Source organism: Propithecus coquereli, unplaced genomic scaffold (genome assembly GCF_000956105.1).
Source record: "Propithecus coquereli isolate 6110/MARCELLA unplaced genomic scaffold, Pcoq_1.0 Scaffold12, whole genome shotgun sequence".
Taxonomy (NCBI): Eukaryota; Metazoa; Chordata; class Mammalia; order Primates; family Indriidae; genus Propithecus; species Propithecus coquereli.
In genome coordinates, this window is record NW_012136080.1 from 15,791,568 (window position 1) to 15,805,010 (window position 13,443).

The 13,443-nt window shown below is 38.3% G+C and overlaps 1 protein-coding gene across 2 annotated transcripts in view; it reads right to left on the minus strand.

Annotated features, from left to right (window-relative positions):
- Positions 1-13,443, minus strand: part of NMNAT3 (nicotinamide nucleotide adenylyltransferase 3) — a 103,403-nt gene that overhangs the window by 14,446 nt on the left and 75,514 nt on the right. The window lies entirely within an intron of this gene.

Below are 13,443 nucleotides of genomic sequence, written 5' to 3' on the forward strand. Positions count from 1 at the left end.
GCCTACTCTACCATGACAAGTATGTTACTTTAAGAGACATTCTCTAGTCTAAGAGCTTCTGTCAGAAATGAATATTGAATTTTATCAAATGTTTTTTCTGCAACTCTTAAAATGATTGTGTGATTTTTCTCCTTTAGTCAGTTAATATAGTGGATTGCACTGATTAATTTTCTAATCTTAAACTAACAATTGCATTCCTGAGACAAAACTGATTTGGTTGAGATACACTATCTTTATAACATATTGGTGGGTTTGCTTTGCTAATTTTTTTTTAGGAAGTAAGACAGATCTATAATTTTCCTTTCTCTTACTATCCTAATTAGGTTTTGGTATCAAAGACATGCTAGCCTTAAAAAAGTGCTGAAGAATTCCCTCTTTTTCTATGCTTATGCACAGGGCTAAATTAAGTGTCGATAGAACTCACCAGTGAAGTCTTATGAGGTTAGAGTTTAAGTTGTGTGAAAAGTTTTGGTTACTGATTTAATTTCTTTAATGGTTATAACTCAGATTTTCATTACTTCATTATAATTTTGGCAACTTACATTTTCTAGGACTTTGTCCATCATATCTAAAATTTGAAGTTTATTGTCATAAGGTTCTTTATAATATTCACTTATCTGTTTAATGTCTGCACCATCTGCAGTGATGTCCTTTTTCATCCCTAATGTTGATTGTGTCTCCTTTCTTTTTCCTTGTGCAATATTGCTACGGGTTTGTCATTTTATTAGTCTTCTCAAGGCACTAACTTTTGGCATATTGATTTTCTCTACTGAAGGTTTGCTTCATGTTTTACCAATTTATGTTCTTCTTTTTATTAATTCTATACTTCTACTGTCCCGGTGTTATTTTGCTGTTCTTTTTCTAATTTCTTGTGATGTATGCCCAGCTAATTAATTTGCAGTTTGTCTTATTTCCTAATATACACAGTTCAGGCTAAAATATTTCCCTCTAAGCAATTCCACAAGTTTTGATATGCAGTGTTTTCATGACTATTCAGTTCAAAATATTTTCCTATTTCCATTATGATGTCAGTTTTGATTCATGAGTTATTGAGAAGTATTTTTCTTAATTACCGAACATATCATGATTTTTGGTTATCTTTTTGTTATTGATTTCCAGCTTAGTTGCACTGTAGTCAGAGAACATATTCTATGTTTGTTCAGTCTCTTGAAATGTGTTGATGCTTGCTTTACGTCCCAGTGTATGGTGAGTTTTGGTAAACATTCCATGTGTGCTTTAAAAGAATGTGTATTCTGTGGTTGTTGGATATAATGTTCTGTCCATTCCGTCAAGATTACTAATTGTTTTGTTTAAATTTATGTTCCTACTGATTTTTTTCCTCTTTTTAATTTTTTTTTATTTCTAAATATTACAGGGGTACAAATGTTTTGGTTACAAGGATTGGCTTTTGTAATGCTTGAGTCAGGGTTATAAGTGTGCCCATCACCAAGATAGTGTTCACTGTATCTGTTTTCACCTATCCCCTCCTCCCCACTCCCCCTGGTTGATTTCCATTGAGTTATACCTCCCCCTGTGCATTGGTTAGTTCCAATTTAATAGTGAGCACATATGGTGTTTGTTTTTCCATTCTTTAGATACTTTACTTAGGATAATGGTCTCCAGTTCCACCCATATTGTTGCAAAAGGCATTTAGTCATCCTTCTTCATGGCTGAGTAGTATTCCATGGTGTGTGTATATATATATATATAGCACATTTTGTTAATCCACTCATGAATTGAGGGACATTTGGGTTGATTCCACATCTTTGCAATTGTGAATTGTGCTGCAATAAACATTTGAGTGCAGGTGTCTTTTTGATAAAATGACTTCTTTTTCTTTGGGTAAATACCCATCTACCCAGTAGTGGGACTGCAAATTAGTACAACCTCTATGGAAACAGTATGGAAATTCCTCAAAGAACTACAAGTAGACCTACCATTCAATCTTATCTATTTTTTTGTCTGTCTATTTATTAGTTATGGAGAGAGGCATGTTAAAATTTCCCACTATGATTATGGATTTTTCCTTTTAGTTCTTTCAACTTTTGTTTCATATATTTTAAGAATATGCTATTAAGTGCCTACGTATTTATAATTCTTATGTATCCCTCCTTCTGTGAATTGAGCCTCTTTATCTCTAGTCATTTTTTTTGACTTAAAGTCTACATGTCTAATACAGCTTCACCAGCTTTATTTTGGTTAGTGTATGCACGGCATATGCTTTTATCTTTTATCCATCTTTTTATCTTCAACCTTTCTACACTTTTGTTTTTGGCAAGACTAACATAAATAGCCTATAACTGGGTTAAAAATTGTTTTTTGGGGGGTCAAGCTTGACAATTATCAACTTTTAACAGGAACATTAGGTTCACTTACATTTAACGTAAATTCTGATATATTTAAAGCTAGCATCTTATTTTGCCTTTTCTTTTTGTCACATTCTGTTTCCTTTATTCCATTTTTCTGACTCTCTTTGGATTTTATTATTTCATTTTATTCTCTCTCAGACTAGAAGTTACATAGACAGTTTTGTTTCCAAAGTAAATCAAGATCTTTACCCTCTTCCTCAATAACGCAAGGACTCTAGAACTCTGTAATTTCTTTTACTACCCTCCTGGCTTACATGTTATTGTTGCTATTTTAAGTCTATTTTCCCCTAACCCTATCAGACCTTATTATTCTGTTTCATATAACCAATGCTCATTTAAAATTTCCCATGTATCTGTTGTTTTCTTTTGCGCCTCATTTCATTTCTTCTTGCATATCAGAACTTCTATCTGGGAATCACTCTCCTGACAAAATGCGGCCTATAGAATTTCCTTAAGTTAGTGACTTCATTCTTGAAAGACATTTTCAACATATTATCTTCAGTCTTCAAAGACATTTTACTGGGTACAAAATAATTGGTTGCAATCACTTTTTTCAATACTCTGCAGTTATTGTTTCATTGTTGGTGCTGAGAAGTCATCCATAAGTCTAACTATCATTCCTGTGAACACAATCTATTTTTCTGGGTGGTTTAAAAATTTCCTTTGTTTACATATGAATTTCTTTTTATTTAACCTGCTTTGAGATCACTGGGTCTCTTAAATCTGTGCCTTTCATTAGATTTGAAAATTCTTAGTTATTATCTCTTCAGAAATTGCCTCTGCCCTGTTTCCTTCCCTTTCCTTTTCACTCTCTCATTGTAAATATGTAGCTTCCATGTCTTTTACTCTCTCTTCTAAAATTAAATCTCCTTTTCTATGTTCCATTCTGGATAATTTCATTTGATCTATATTCCAATTCACTAAGTCTACATTTTTCTCTATCTAATTTGATAGAACTATCTCATCTGATAAAGCAAAATGTAGTGTTCAAAATCATTCATTGAACTTTTGAGTCTTCCAACCTACCAATATGGTATATCTGTCCATTTATTTAGATCTTCAGTTTCTTTCATCAGCATCTTGTAATTTTCAGGACACAAATCTTATGTTTTGGTAGATTTATACCTGTATTTCATTTTCTTTAGATCATTGGTCAATGAATTTGTGCTTTTAATTTTGGTTTTTACATGTTTGCTATTAGTATATAGAAATGTGGTTGGTTTTTGTGTATTGATCTTTATCTTGCAACTGAACTCACTTATTCTAGGAGATTTTTTTTTTTTTGTAGATTCCTTGGGATTTTCTACATAGACAAGCATGTCATATGCAAATAGGAATTGTCTGATTTCTTCCTTTCCAATTTGTATGTCTTTTATTCTTGATTTGAGACTTTTTCTTTTTCTCTAAATATCGAGTGTTACAAATTCCCTCTTTGTACTGCTTTAGTTGCATCCAACATATTTTGATGTGCTGGGTTTTCACTTCCATTCACTTATATATATTTTAAAAAATTTTCTTTGAACTTTCTCTTTGGCCTATGGAATATTCAGAAGCGTGTTGTTTAATTTCCAAATGGTTTAATATTTTTCTGTTATCTTTCTTTTATTGATTTCAATTTGATTCCATTATGGTCAGAGACCATACTTTGTATGATTCCAATTCAAGCTTAAAGCTTGTTGAGGTTTTTTTATGGTTCAGAATTCACTATCTTAGTGAATGTTCCATGGATGCTAGAAAAAAGGTATATTCTGCTGTTGTTGGGTAGAGTGCAAATTTCCATCTTTGCACTGCTTTAGTTGCATCCAACATATTTTGATGTGTTGTATTTTCACTTCCATTCACTTATATATATTTTTAAAAATTTTCTTTGAACTTGCTCTTTGGCTTATGGATTATTCACATAGATTATGCACATGGATTATGCACATCAATTAGAGCCTGCTGTCGACTGTGTTGTTCAGTCCTTCTTATCCTGGCTGATTTTCTGTCTAGTAGTTCTGTCTAGGGTAGCAATTGCCAAGAGTAGGGTATTGAAGTCCCCACCTATAATTGTGAATTTGTCTATTTTGCCTTTCAGCTTTATTCATTTTGCTTCATGTATTTTGAGACCCTGTTTTTTGGTGTGTACATATTTAGGATTATTATGTCTTCTTAATGGGCCTGAATTGAACTTTTAATTTTGTTTATTTTAGTCATCATTTCTATAAATTCTGAGAGTTTCTTCATCACATCTGGTAAGTCACTTTTCATAGTTTCTTTTTTCTTCAAATAGAAGCACAGCTTTTCAAAATTTTTTAATTTTTAATTTTTTTTTATTTCAGCATATTACAGGGGTACGAATGTTTAGGTTATGTACATTGCCTCTGCCCCACCCGAGTCAGAGCTTCAAGTGTGTCCATCCCCCAGACGGTGCACACTGCACCCATTATGTGTGTGTATACCCATCCCCTGCTCCCCCCTCCCACCTGCCTGACATCCAGTGAATGTTATTACTATATGTAGAAGCACAACTTTTAAAATCTGTATCTGGCCATGCCAATTTCAAAGTCTGTACAGGTTATTTCTGCTACCTTTTGTTTCTACTAGTTCTTAGTCATATTGCCTTGTTTCTTTTGTGTTTATTTTTGAATGCTTGCTAGTCAATGACCTTGATTTTTAAGAGCTTCTCCAAACCTAAGATAGATATGCCTTCCTCCAGAGAGGCTTCATGTTTGTTTTTTCTAGGCACCTGGAGTTCTTAAAAGTCATAGATGAACTTAAATCAAGTTCCCAGCTTGAGCTGCTTTGGCTGATCCAGGCTGAGAGTTGCAAATCTGAGCAAAGACTCATGTGCGGCCTCTTCTTCCTAAGGATATTTTATCTTTTTGTTTTTCTTCTCCCACTTGCCTCAGCACCATGGCACCAAGGCTTCTCCCAAGTCCTCTAGGATTAGGGAGAGGAGGTGGGCTAAGATCTAGTGCACCCCAGCCCTGAGGGTGTAGTCCCTTGGGAGTGCATCTTACTGTGGGGGAAGTCAACTGTGAGGCTCCTCAGCTAGGGAGGGCTCCAGCCATTGGATCTGTCCCTCCTGACTTGCATGGCAGCTGATTGCAAACTTAAGTGAGCAGTTCTCGCAAGTGCCTGCAGAGCATCAGGGCTCTGCTGCTCCAGTAGCCTGCTCACCTCCCTGGTTACAGGTGTTTCTCTCTCAGCTTTTTAGCTTTGAAAGTGAAGTTTGGGAAATGTTCTAACCACCAGTTCTTGTTTTCATGGGAGACTTGTCCTAAAGTGTAGCCTGCCCTGCTGGAAGCTGGAAGTTCTCTGATGAATTTTCCATCCCTAGTAATCCTAGCTGGCAGGGCCCTCCTTCCTGGGGGCTGAGGTATCCACTGCTTCAAGGGGATGGCAGGACCCAGCCGAGAACAAGGAAGTGGTGTTCAGCTTTTGACTTCCAGAACTGGCTCCTAAAACTCATTTCAGAGGTAATACTTACGAAGGTTAAAGCTTTCCTTTGTAAGAGCCAGGCTTTGTTGAGAGAGAAAAGGTTTATTTAATTTTAAAAAGTTACCGTTAAAAAAATCAAGGACCAGAACCCAGGGAATCAGAGCACACAGTTTTACTAAAATGCACAGAGTAGTAGGAGGAAGAGAGTATGAAATGTAAATGAAAGGCCCTTTCTGGGCTGAGGCTGGGTGGGGTGGAAGAATGGGCATGAGGGCAGAAAAGAGCTTGGCAGAAAAGGTCCATGGTGACAGAGAGTTCGGACACCAGTTAAGACCGGCTCCCTATACTCGTGTACTCTTCAGAGATAAGCCTTGTTGGTGTTGGGGTTGGGAAGGGCATAGTTAAGACGCCCAGGTAAGTTTGGAAACAGTAGAGCAGACAGGCTTGTATTTTGCATCCTACTTGGAATTCTGGGAGGAGAAAGTCTCGCATTGCCCTGTGCACACACAGAACAGCACTGACAGCACAAATGGCAATGTGGCATGCACGGGCAGAGAGGGCTTCAGAACACACCCACTTCCTCTGTCTCAGCAGGGCACGGCACAGGCTCCTTGAGAGGAGTAGTGAAGGAGGTTGAAAATTAACAGTCAGCAGGGCTACTGGAGGAGGGGGGGCGAGGGAGTGCAGCCCAAAGCCAGAGACCATGGTGTTGGCAGTACCAGAGAGAGCCCAGGCACAGGCCCAGATGGCAGGGGCACAGCACCTGAGACAAGAGAAGCTGAGGAGGCTTCAATAGTGGAGGCAGAGAGAACAGAGGCCATTGCCTAAGACTGAGGGCAGACCCCTCAGCTGGAGGGCAGGGAGGGCCAGCTGCCCCCTTTTGGATGCCAGGATGCTAAGCCACCTAGGATGGCTTAACTCACTCTTGGGGAGCTAGGCAGGAAAAGATGGACTTGATTAATAGTTGGCCTGTAAGAAACTAAGCTTAAAATTAGAAGATAGCTTACAATAGAGTGGCAAATTGTTTCATCATTCATGGAAATGGTGCCTTAAAAGCAAATTCAGTGTTATAGAAAGCAAAATAAGTCACATTTCTGCCATCTGAGTCCCATGCTACACATGGGATATTTATGCTACTTCTCTTTTCCTCTTTAAAAGAAATGCGGGCCAGGAGGGCTAACTCCTGTTGGCTGCTGACCTTCTTGGGAAATTTACATACATTTAAGCTTCACATTAATTTCTGTTTTACAGGATGAAATGGGGTCGGGGGACAGGGGCCTGTCCAGGCAGCTCTGCTGGGCATCTTGGATACCCAGGTGTCACCTGTGATGGTTTAGCTCATCTTGACAGGGCAGGTCCTGCACTGAGAAATCAATGCTTTTTATAGCACCCAGGAGAGGAGAGCCAATAAAAATAACAATTTGAGCTGAAACTCCTTCTTGCCCTCCAAATGATCATGAGTCCAAGTCTTTTCCCTTCCCCACTGCTTTTGGCCACAATCCCAGTGACCACCCGCAAGGTCCCCCTACTCTGTTAGGTGCAGGTACTTCCCCCGTGACTCTTTGCTGCTCAGACATACGTCCATTACAGCACTTGCATGAAAATGATCCATCTGCCTTTGTCTTTCCCATGAGACTGAGAGCTCCTTAAGGATGTGAACTTGTCTGTTCATTCTGGTTAATATGCCTAGCACATCGGTTAGTATGTAGCTCTCTGCCTTCCTAATATGACAATAGAATTCCTTGTTTATCTTCACCCCCTCTGAAGACTAATACAGTGGCAATAAAGGAATTAAAAAAGTATGGAATCGCAATGGCAAAGAGAGTGAGAAAGGAGATGACAATAGTTGGGAAAAGTCAACAACATTTTGGAAGCCGAAGAGCTGATGAATAATGGTAACAGACCAAGCCAAGCGTGCAGGCAGGGGAGGTGAGCTGCATGCACAGCAGGGGCCCAGAGGGGCTCAAGAACTGGAGGAGCCAGTAACTGCTCTGGTGGGGGTGCCAGAGGGCCCAAAAATGGAAAGAATGGTTGATAGTTTGTTTAAGGAGCCCTTAGGTCCGCCCCAGCCCCTAATCACCTGCCTTATTCCCCCATCCTAGCAGAAGGCCAGATAGAGGCTTTCTGCCTAGGTTGGACCAGAAATAACCTTGACTCACAGATACAGGCGCAGCTAAGGGAAAGGGAAGTGACATCTTTAAGATAGGAGGATTAAGTTTGTCTCCCAGAATACCAGATTAGGCATGCCTCTCCGGGAAATAAGCCCACCCAGGAGAAGACATCACCACGTGCTGACATTTGGGGTTCTTGAGCCTAGGGCCTGATCATATGGCCACCAGCTTCACCTGCACACCCAGAGCTTCTGGCCTGCATTTAGGGCCTGATCTGAAAATATGAGTGGATGGCCTAGGAAGAGACACATTTTAGAAAGATGCCTATCATGAAACACAGAGTCAAGAATCACCACCAGGAGCAAAGGAACTTGGAAGACACAAAGGCAATGCAGACAGCAAAAAGAAATTTCAAAAACTTCCACATAACATCATCAGAAATACTGCAGAGATGATATCCCGTCCATGAAACAAGAATGGTGTGTTTTATAGAGGAACAATGAGAAAACAGGAAGAAGCTTTTAGAAATTAAAAAATATTCACTCATTCAACAATATTCAGCAACTGCCTATTACATGCCAGGTGTAGTGCTAGATACCAGGGAAATACAGTGGTGATGAAAAACACCAATTCTTGCCCTCACGACTTTACACACTGGTAGATGATAACAGCAATAAAATCAATTAGTAGAAGAAGTAAAAGATTAATTTGAGAGAATCATATGCCAAAAAGATAAAGTTAGAGGTTTGGTCCAAGCGGTCCAACATTTAACTAACAGAAATTTCTCAAAGAGAAGAGAAAAATATAAAGGAAATCATTAAAGGAATAAGACAAATATATTCCCAGACTAGAAGGATATACATTTTCAGAATCAACAGCCCTCGGAGTACTCAGCACTTGGAATAAAAGAAGGTCCACACAAAGGCAAACCATTATAAAATTTCAGCTGCTAGGTTTAAAGAGAAGATCCTAAAAGTTCCCAGAGAGACAACCAGAGGTCAAATCCACAGGACTGGAAAGCAGGATAGCATTGAATTTCTCACCAGCAAGTCTGAAATCCAGAAGATACTGAAGCAACCTTCAAAATGTTAAAGTCAAATCATTTCCAACCTAGAATTCTATATTTGGCCAAACTACCAATCAGTTAGGACAGGAGTTGGCAAACTTTTGCAATTAAGGTACAGATTGTAAATAGTTTAGGCTTTGTAGGCCCCATACAATCTTTGTCACATATTCTTTTTTTTAAACAACTTTTTAAAATTTATTTTCAAACTTTTCTTTCTGCTTTTTTTCTTTCTCTCCTTTCCTTCCTTCCTTACTTTCTCCCCTCCCCTTTTCTTTTATTTTTTATTTCAGCATATTACAGGGGTACAAATGTTTAGGTTACGCATATTGCCTTTGCCTCACCCAAGTCAGAGCTTCAAGTGTGTCCATCCCCTAGATGGTGCGCACCACACCCATTAGGTGTGTATATACCCATCCCTATCTCTCCCCTCCCATCTGCCTGACACCCGATAAATGTTATTACTATATGTGCACTTAAGTGTTGACCAGTTAATACCAATTTGATGGTGAGTACATCTGGTGCTTGTTTTTCCATTCTTGTGATAGATACTTCACTTAGTAGAATGGGCTCCAGCTCTATCCAGGATAATATCAGAGGTGCTAGATCACCATTGCTTTTTGTGGCTGAGTAGAACACCATGGTATACACATACCACATTTTATTAATCCACTCATGTATTGATGGGCACTTGGGTTGTTTCCACATCCTTGCAGTTGTGAATTGTGCTGCTATAAACATTCTAGTGCAGATGTCTTTTTTATAGAATGTCTTTTGTTCTTTTGGGTAGATGCCCAGTAATGGGATTGCTGGATCAAATGGTAGTTCTACTTGTATCTCTTTGAGGTATCTCCATATTACTTTCCACAGATCATTTCTTTTCTTGAGATGGGGTCTTGCTGTGTTGCCCTGGCTGGTCTTGAACTCCTGATCTACAAGCAATCCTCTTGCCTTGGCCTCCCAAAGTACTGGGGTTACAGGCATGAGCTACTGTGCCTGGCCAACAACTTTTAAGATGTGAACAAACCATTCTTAGCTCATGAAATGAATGAACACAAGCTATGGGCCAGATTTGGCTTGTGGGCTATAGTTTACTGCCCTTTGAAATTGGAGTGTGGCATAAAGTTGTGTTCATATATACAAAGTCTCAGAAAATTTACCTCCTGTACAGCCTCTCTCTGAAAGATGCTGGAGGATGTACTTCCTCTCTCTGAAAGATGCTGGAGGATGTACTTCACCAGAACAAATAAACAAGTAAAGCAAACAAGTGAATGGAAGGCATGGGGTCCAAGAAACAAGGGTTTTGAGTCAGGAAACAAGCAAGGAAATCCCAGGATTAAGTGGGATAGTGGATACAGAGAGTTAGCTGTCTAGATAGGAGCTGGAGGGCTCCAGGAGGGATATAGGCAGAACAAAACTGAACACACAGATCATCTCATCAGTCTGCACTAAGAAGAGTTTGAGAGATTTTTTGGAAAATTTGGGACTGAATTAGTGGTAGGTATAGGGAACTAAGGCAATAAATAAATGAAACAATGAACTCTAGGAAAAAACCAGGTTTATGTGAGAGACAACGGAATCATAGTGAACTGCATGGTTTAGTTGATACTATTTACATAGACATAAATGTAAACAATAAATATTAATTGAACCCAAAGCTGTGAGCTAATCAATGTGGGAGCCTGTTGTGGGAGCGAAGTGTGAATGAGAGAGTGGAGGTGTGAAAGAGCTAAATCCTCATTATTCCTAATTGGAAGCCAATAGATAATAGCTAAATCTGAAAAATCAAGAAACAAAGTATAAGGTTGTTATTTAGAAACGAATATCAAATATTAGAGAGAACAGCTGAAAGTCAAGTGATTGCTCTGGGAACCATGAATCAGGCATAGGGAGGGATGGAAGAAATAACTTTTATTGTATATAAGTTTATAAACATGATATATAAAATTAGTCTAAAAATTAATGCACACTAGAAATAGTGTAATATACTGAAGTATAAGGGATCAAAAGTTAATAAAACATCTAAGAGATTATTACTGTTTATATTTTGGTTCATTGTCTTTTTCTTGTATATTTCCTTCGTACAATGTAAATTCACTTTTATATCTCCTTTATTTGGACAATATCATATGTGTTTTTCTTGATCATTAGCACTCTTGGAAACATCATTTTTAATGGCTGCACAATGACGGAGATTAAAAAATAATTTTTTTTGTGCTAGAATCTATATATGACCATCTTTGTAGAATTTGGTTGCAAGTTTTGAATAGTTTTTAAAGACAGATTATTAGAAAGGAAATTTATTGGCTTGAACATTTTGGGGGCTTTCGTTACATCGTGCTAAACTGCCTTTCAGAAACTCTGAACAGAGGAGAGACCATCAGGCATGAAAGGGTCAATCTCACTGCATACTGGCCAGCACAGGGACTGCTCATTTAAAACATCTTTGCCAATCTGTAGGAATTTTTTGTGGTTTAAAATTTGTATTTAAAATTACTTACATGATTTTTATTACTTATTAGACATTTATATTTCTCCCTTTGTGAACTGCCTGCTCACATTCACTGCTTATCTATCTACCGATACATAGGAACTCTTTTTAACAAGTGCAGTTGTCCTTTGGTATCCACGAGGGATTAGTGCCAGGACCTCCCATGGACACCAAAACCCCTGGATGCTCAAGTCCCTTATATAAAATGATGTAGTATTTGCATATAATCTGCACATCTTTCTGTATACTTTAAATCATCTCTAGTTACTTATAACATGTAGTACAATGCAAATGCTATGTAAATAGTTGTTATACTCTATTGTTTTGTTTAGGGAATAATGACAAAGAAAAAAAGTCTATACACGTTGAGTACAGATGTCCTAATATTTTTGATCTGCAGTTGGTTGAATCTGGGGATGTGGACCTTACGGATATGGAGGGCCAACTGTTATCATTATTAATATTATTGTTTGTCTATTAGGTCTTCTGGCAACCATATAGAGAAGATCCTCTCCCAAATCATGGACGTTTTTCCCCAACTCCTGTCTGGCTGCTAGGAATTGGGCCCAGGTCCTAGATTGACTTAGTTTTCCTCCTCAAGTCGTCATCTTAGGGATTAGTTCTTCTGTCATTTCTTGGACTGTTATTGGTCCTCTGCTCTATTGTCTTGCATCAGTTCTCTGTCTCATCTTATAATCTTCATCTCCTTATCTTGTTCTTGAGTTCTGGGAGAATTCCTCAGACTAGTGTTCTAATTCTCTATTTAGTTGCCAGCAATAGCCTCCCTCCTGCCCTATCTTCCCTGAGAACTAACTGGGCAATGATGCTATTCATTCCAAAAGCATTTCCCTGTCCTCAAATTGCTCCTTTTTCATGACAAGCTGTTCTTTTCACATTCTCTTCTTGAGCCTCATGGAGAATCACAAATTTAAAAATTTTACCTTCTTCTTAAGTGGAGGGCCACTTGCCTCAAATCTATCGCCTGACACCATCTTTAGAACTGCAGTCTTTTTTCATGTAATCTGTGATTTTTCTCTGACTGATCAGCCTCCTCTAAAAAGGCCTATCTATCCAGTATGGGCAGCTGGGTAGGTCCCATTTAATTATTTTGTTCACAGAAAAAAGATAAAGGCAACAGTTAGGTTTACTGTAATTTTTGTTTGTACCTGAGAAATACACTGCTTGTGTAGTTCAGAGAGGTAGCTGCAGGTCAAAGGAAACACCTATTGACAGGGAATTCTCCACCTATAGGTTTTATCTGTAGTATTTTACTGAATGAAATATATGAAGTAGGAAATCAAATTGCTTTTTTTCCTCCAAATACTTAAGTGACTGTCTCGTTTCCTTTTATTAAATAAATCTACCCTCTACCCTCACTGATTATTTTCCATTATCATATGTTATTTTTTTATAAGGACTTTATGTTCCATTATGCTGTCTGGAGTCAATATCACACTCATTTAATCACATGTATTTTTTTAAATACATTTTAATATCTGGGAGAGCTTTCTGAACACCTGGTTAGTCTTCCGGGAGAACCTCAGGCTACTTTCCTCAAGTTAACTAAATAAAAAAAACTATCCGCCCACCGGCATTTTCACTGGAAAGCCGATCAATAAATGACTGTTTCTGTGAGGAGCTGGTCATATTTCCATTCAGTCAAGTCTCTCAGCAGGGGAGCAGGGCTGCTGGCCTCGGTGCCCTTCACAAATCTGTTCAGGTTAGCCCCAGGGACAGGTGTCCTTGGCTGTTTCTCTTGTGAACGAGTTCTTTCTTCTCATATTTTGTCATATATTTTGTTTTCATTGCCTTGTATTACAACGGTTATACAGGGAACCCTGACTTTGGCTGGTTTATTTTGAATCTGGCCTATCATATTGAACTTATTAGTTCTGCTAGTTTTTCAAATGCTTCTCTGAGATTTTCTAGAGCTACAGTAACACCACCTGCAAATAATGAAAACAGAGTCTCCTTTCTGTATTTCTT